The 7187-nt window shown below is 36.0% G+C and overlaps 1 pseudogene; it reads right to left on the bottom strand.

Annotated features, from left to right (window-relative positions):
* Nucleotides 1–1235: 1235 nt before the first annotated feature.
* LOC101659858 lies at nt 1236–1685 on the bottom strand (annotated as a pseudogene).
* Between the last annotated feature and the right edge of the window lie 5502 nt (nt 1686–7187).

The raw sequence follows: 7187 nt of genomic DNA, 5'->3' as shown, positions 1-7187 counted from the left end.
GACAATTTTGTTTCTCAATTGTTGAGTGGGTCAGTGTCCATGGACCATATCCATGTCCTTGTTTATATACAATCTGAGGTTTTAACAAAATGTAGTAGCTACTAGTGGTATTTAGATACAGAAAAAATTTAAGATCCTTATTGTTCTTTTCAACCATTTGCTTAATATTTTTAATATTTCTATTCTGTTTTTGGCTTTCTTAGAAGTCAAGATAACATGAGAACCATTTCTTCCCAGGTACTTTTTTTTAAAGTTTGGTTTTAAAAACAGACCCAAACAAACAAACAAAAAAGGTGTCTAAAAGCCACTTGGAATTTGAATGATGGTCCAGAAAGACAAGTTGACCATTTTATTCTGAGCATTGTTTTGTAAGGAATAATTCAATCTATTTAAAAGAAAACCAGATTCCAAAAAAAGAAAATCAGATAAATCTGGGTTTAGGGCAGGTCACATAGTCATTTAATCTGGTCTCCCATGCAATGTTATGATGTGTCTGTCTAATGAAAGTAATCTAAACATAACTCTCTTATTGGTACATCTTAAAAAAACATTTTTTTCATTTTCAGGGTTTTATTATATTTTAGTATTTATGAATACAAAACTTGGATGCTATGCCCTCCACCTTAGAATTTGGTCCACAAAAACATATCAATATTCTTCCTGTCACAAAAATAAATTAAACCTTACCATTGGAATAAACAACAGTTGGCACAGACCTTGGTGAGCTTGTAAAACAAGTTAGGCTGGGCATCAACTTGTAGAAGGAACATTCTAACATCCACCTCAAAACATTTGGCAGAATAATCATTGGCCTGCTGCCATTACTGGTGATGATGTGCCTCAGAGGGAGACAGAGAGTGCATGGGTGGGTGTTGAAGACTCACAAAAGGCACAGAATCACTTGCTCAAGATGCACCGAAGTTCAATATACTGTCATGTACAATGGTAGAACGATTCCAACCATTGTTCAATGCCTGGAAAGCAGTTTGTAAGCTTGTAACATGTACCTCAGAAGGAACAAGGTTCAATATTTGTAAGACATTGAAGGTGAGAAAACATCACTCATTAGTTTCCAGAACACTGGAGGTAAACAAAAAAAGAATCACAAGACACACAAAGAATGCATACAGGCTGCTTAACTTTCCATTATTCTCTTAAGTTTTAAGCCCAAATCACCGTTGGCCATGTGCAGGGGTGCAGCAGTTTTGCTTCTTCAACTCTCTACTCATCACAAGCTAATTGTCCTTGGCTGCTGCCCCATGCATTGCTGTAGCCTCAAAATGGCCCTTAGCATCTGGATTAGCCCCGTCTTCTAATAACATGACAGCAATTGTATGCCTGTTTTTAGAAGCCGCATAGTACAGGGGAGTGCAGCCATTTTGATTGACAGCATTCCCTTGAGTGCCTTTTCCCTGAAGGGCTTTTTCAATTTCATCCTAACCAGCAGAAGCAGCCAAACGAAGAGAAGACCAACCTGAACTGTCTATCATTCACTGACACTCCAAGTTACAGCAAGAATTCAACTATTTGTGTTATCCTGGGGAGGATACCAAGTGCAGTACTATTCTGCTGTCTGAGTCCATTCTAGCAGCCAAGGATTTATTGGCCAAGACCCTCTCCTTCAACTCAAGTAACCCATTGTAGGCCAAGCTGCAAACCATCAGCTTAGACACACCTCCCTCCATTTCGCTTTCTCAATTCTTCAGAGAAGGCTTCACCTCAGCTAGAGTCATTTTTTTCATTTGGTAGAAGACCTAACAGTTCTTGCCATACAGTATTGTTCCACAGCCACTCTAACTTAATAGGCACTCCTCCAATGGATTCCAGGGAATTTCTATGGGAATTCATGACCAGCGGCAAGGGATATCTCCCTCGAAGAAGGTAATTTCATTTCTGTTGGTAGGTAAAATTAGGAAAGGGGAACCTGCCCTTAGGAAAAACTTTGTGTTACTAATATGGACCCTGGTTTAAAAACGAAACAAAACAAAACAAAAATCAACCCTCCCTGTATAATGTTACTAATAATGAATTTTTGACCAAATATGTTTTCTATTTTTTGTAATCCAGGCCTTGTAATATAGGTTAGCTGGGTTTTATATTTTGTTTTTTTGAGGTGTACAGCACTTTTCATAGATCTCATCAGAAGGACCCAATTTGGAAGGTCTATTATGTTAACTGGGCCTCTGCTTCAAACACAGCTATTGCAGATTAAAGGAACTGAAGTACTCCATTGGATGAAACACTCCAATGTAAGACGAAGCATAGGACTGCTGTCCCAAGGTTATGGAATTTGAAGTCATTGGAATTTGTTTCAAATCTCTATTGTTTTGAGGTTTCCCAATAATTGACAATTTGAGGCTATTATATATTTGCTGTTTTTATTTTCTTTGCTTTTTATGACTTGACTTAGTTATACAGACAAATAGTTTTGCTTTAATGAATGAGTGTTACTGAAATTGTTGCTGTGAATATAACCTTTATTGTTTTCTTAAACAATGTCACTTAGGTTTTAAATCTGTACAACTGAACATTCCATGCATTTCAGTCTAAAGTACTTTCCTCTGGATCGATATATGTTTCCTTTTTACTAGTATCTGAAATTTTCTACTATTAACTAGATTTATTATATTATTCTTAGAATTTTCAAATGTCTGCATGAAAGTTATTTATGTAATTTCTCTAGGTCATAACACTGCCTTTAAAGCTAACCATAGATATGCATATAAACCCTAGATAAGTGGATTTTGAGCTCACATTTAATCTAAGATTTAATCAAGGGAAAATTCATTTTTATTATGTGTTCATGCTCAATACTAAACGTGATTAATTGATCACTGAAGATATGGGTGCATAGCAATGTGTGATGAAGAAATCAGAAGGTCGCTAACTTTCAGAAAGAGTGTCTGTGATCTTACAACCTTGTCTTAACCAGCAGCAATATCAATAAGGTATCAGCTAAGTCCACAAAGAGGAAGCACACCTGCCTATGTGATAAAAGGATTATTAATAATATAATTCATAATCAGAAGGAAAAATTGTATTAGAGCTTAACATTTGAGCACCCAGTTTGCAGAAGTCTATGACAGTAAAAATTCAAAATCCATACACAAAGTCCCCTCACACATTACATTTCCATTGAATTCCTTCTGATCATTAACGGAAGATGTAGATTAACTTGCCCTCAGGCAGTGTATTATAAAGTGGATTTATTCCACCGGTCTCCAGTCAGCCCAGAGAGGAGCAGTCGCTCTTAGGGCTTTGCTTGTGTGTGCCCTTAATGGAGATCACCATACTGGATACAGTACTAGAATTTGCATGGTCATGAGTCACACCATATCAGTTGGGATTTGATTGCCTTTGAGTTATGCTGAAAGTCAGCAACAATATTTTTGTCTTAAAAGGATCTCATTGTTATGAGATTATTTAGATAAGATGTGAGGAAATAGGGAGAGTGAATGGGTTACCGTCTGTTGATCAAAACATTATAAATATAGCATAAATTGAGATTTAGTTTGTTGGAAATCCAGAATGAAACAGCACCCTCCATTGAAATAAATATTCCCATCAAATTTAATTAGTAGGGATGTTCTAAATCAAGCAAGTGATAATCAAGGCCATTAAATAAATGAAGCACTCCCCATTTAGATAATCAATGGAATATGATGCTTCAGGGGATGTGTTCTGATAACCCCAGGAGAAATGTAATACGTATATAAAATTGTTTCCTGTGATCAATTCAAAATCTAATTTTTGTCACATAGCTTGGGGAATATAACTTGTTTGATTTTCACTGGATGTTTAAAGCCGTTTTGAGGTTGCAAACCCCACTGTTTCCATCTGTCTTAAATTTGCAGAATAAATGTAGAGTTTCTCAAACCAACCTAGCCTCTGTGTTTGGCTGAAAAAGTGACAAGCAATCACAGACCCTCCCAACAACAAAAGGAAATAGCACTAGAACTAAATTATTAAGGGCAAATGTTCTCCAGATTTCATTCTAGAAAAGGAGATTTTTAAAGAGAATATCAAGTAATCTAATGTGGCTAGAGTATAAACCATTGAGAGCTATAAACAGTACTGGTATCCATCAGCTGGGTATTGTAGACCATGCTAAATAATGTGGATCTAAGCAATAAAGAAATAATAAAACTGTTTAACCAGAGGAACATTTTGTTCAGGTAGATTTAATACTGTTAATATCACTGCTTATACAAATGGAATATTTTCTATGTGCCACACATTGTTCAAAGTACTTTACACAGTTTTATACTTATAATAATAAACCAAAGTGACAAGTACTGATATAATCTAATTTTTTCAGATTTAAAAAAGTAAAGTACAGAGGAGTTAAATAAATATACAAGATCCCACTGGGTACCAAACCCAGGCAATCTGCCTTTGAAGTATATAGTCTTTACCATTATGTTCTGAAGGATTAATCAGTTTTGGCGGGGTGACTCTAGAGGTAGGATAACAAGTTGGAAGAGCATTAGAGAGATAATATGAGTCTTGATTAGGATGGGAGCAGTGGAATGGAATGGAAGTTCATTTTGTGGGTATAATTGACAGGGGATAAAATTGAAAAGTGAATTCTACAGGTGGGAGTGGTAAAAGGAAAATAAGGGAAAGATAAATTTTAGGCTACTCTGGTTTAGATGTTGTTTTTTTAACCAGAATACTATGGTATTGACAAATAATATTGAAAGTAGCATATAATGCCAGAAGAATGGATACATTTATCTTTAGTGAAGTACAGTAGAAAAGCTCTCTAGAAGTAATAATGGTAACACTTCATGCCATGTACTTTGACCTTGTCATCAGGAGAGACCAAACCCTGCAGAAGGACATTATGGTTGCTAAGGTGGAGAATTAGTTGAAAAGAGGAAGCCCCTCAAAAGATAGGTTACCATGTTAATTGTACTAATAGGATAGTGCAGGACTTGGCAGCAGTTCATTCTGTAGCATGTTATAAGTCAAATGCAAATAATGTCACCTAACAACAAGAAAGCATAAATCTCTATAGAAGTAAAAGTACAGCTGATCCGTATTTCTTTCAAGACAGATTGGCTTGTCCTTTTGGAAGTCCATGATACTTTCAATATACTTCACCAGTACCCCAGTTCAAACCCATAGATTCTTCTTCCACTTTCCTTATTCAATGTCTGACTTTCATATACATGCATATGAGGCAATTGAAAATACCATGGCTTGGATCAGGTGCATCTTAGTCCTCAAAGTATCATCCTTGTTTTTCGACACTCTAAAGTGGTCTTATGTGCAGCAGATTTACCTAATGCTACTTGACTTCTGATCTCTTGACTGCTGCTTCCATGATTAATGATTGTGGATCCAAGTGAGATGAAATCCTTGACAACATCAACTTTTTGCCATTTATCATGATGTTATCTAATGGTCCAGTTGTGAAGACTTTGGTCTTTACCTTGAGTTGAAATCCACATTGAAGGCTACAATCCTTGATCTTCATCAGAAAGTGCTTTAAATCCTCCTCAATTTCAGCAAGCAAGATTGTGTCATCTGCATATTGCAGGCTGTTTTACATCTTTTTCCAATCCTGATACCACACTCTTCTTCACACAATCCAGCTTCTCTGATTATTTGTTCGGCATACAGATTTAATGAATATGGTGAGAGGATACAATCCTGACACACGTCTTTCCTGATTTAACTCCATTCAATATTCGGTTTCTGTTCCCACAACTGCCTCTTGATCCATGTGCAAGTTCCACATGAGTACAATAAAGTGCTCTGGAATTCCCATTTTCAAGGATAATCACAGTTCTTATGATCCATACAGTCTAATGCCTTTGCATATACAATAAAGCAAAAATAAACATCTTTCTAGTATTTTCTTCTTTCACCCAAGATCCATCTGACATCAGCAATGATATATTTTGTTCCAAGTTCTCTTCTGAACCAATCTGAACTTTTGGCCACTCCCTGTTGATGTACTGTTGTAACCATTGTTGGATGATCTTCAGCAAAATTTTACTTAATGTTATATCAATGATATTATTCTATAGTTGATGCATTCTGTTGGGCCACTTTTCTTTGGAATGGGTTCAAAGAAGGTTCTCTTTCAGTCAGTTAGCTGTCTTTCAAATTTCTTAGCATAGACAAGTGCTTCCAGTGCTTCTTCAGTTGGTTGAAATATTTCAATTGGTATTCCATCAATTCCTGGAAACTTGTTAAAGGCTAATTCTTTCTGTGCAGCTTGAACTTCTTCCTTCAGCACCATTGGTTCTTTCTCATACGCTATCTCCTGGAAGGTTGACTAGTTCTTTTGGGTACAATGACTCTGTGTATCTTTCCCACCTTTTGATGCTTCCTCTATCATTCAATACTTTGCTCATAACAATTTTTCAATATTGCAATCAAGCCTTGAATTTTTCTTCAGTTCTTTCAATTTAAGATAAACTGAGTGTGATTTTCCCTTTTACTTTTCTAACACTAGGTCTTTGCACATTTCATTATAATATTTGGCTTTGTCTTCTCAAGCTGCCCTTTGAAATTTCTAGTCAGCTCTTCAAGGTTCAGTCTCTTTTACATCTGCTTTGATCTTTTCTTTCTTTCCTGCCATTTTAATGACCTGTGCTTTCTTAATGAATGATGTTTTAGATATCCTCTCACTCATTGGGTCTTCTGACATGAGTGTCCCAGGCTTCAAATCTGTTCTTGAGATGTTTTGAAAATTCATGTGGGATAGACTTAAGGTTGTATCTTGGCTCTCATTGACTTACTTTACTTTTCTTTAGCTTTATCTTGAACTTACATTTGAGCAATTGATGTTGTGTTCTATAATCAGCCCCTGTCCTGGTTTTAACTGCTTATATTGAGCTTCTCCATCTTTTATTCCCCTACATGTAGTCAATTGCATTTTTGTGTATTCCATCTGGTGAAGTCCATGTGTTTGGCAAAATACTATCATGTGATCTCTGGCTTCACTTCTATCACCAAGTCCATATTTTCCAACTACTACTCTTCCTCTTTGTTTCAAACTTTTGCATTCCAATCACCAGTAATTATCAATGCATCTTTATGTCAAGTTTGTCCAATTTCCAACTGAAATTATTGGCAGAAATCTTCAATGTCTGCATCAGTAGCTTTTATGGTTGATGCATAAACTTAAATAATAATTGTGGTGACTGGATTTCCTTGAAGATAGATAAATA

Source organism: Echinops telfairi, unplaced genomic scaffold (genome assembly GCF_000313985.2).
Source record: "Echinops telfairi isolate 266 unplaced genomic scaffold, ASM31398v2 ScPeMD7_44;HRSCAF=162, whole genome shotgun sequence".
NCBI lineage: Eukaryota > Metazoa > Chordata > Mammalia > Afrosoricida > Tenrecidae > Echinops > Echinops telfairi.
This window is presented reverse-complemented; position numbering and strand designations above follow the sequence as displayed.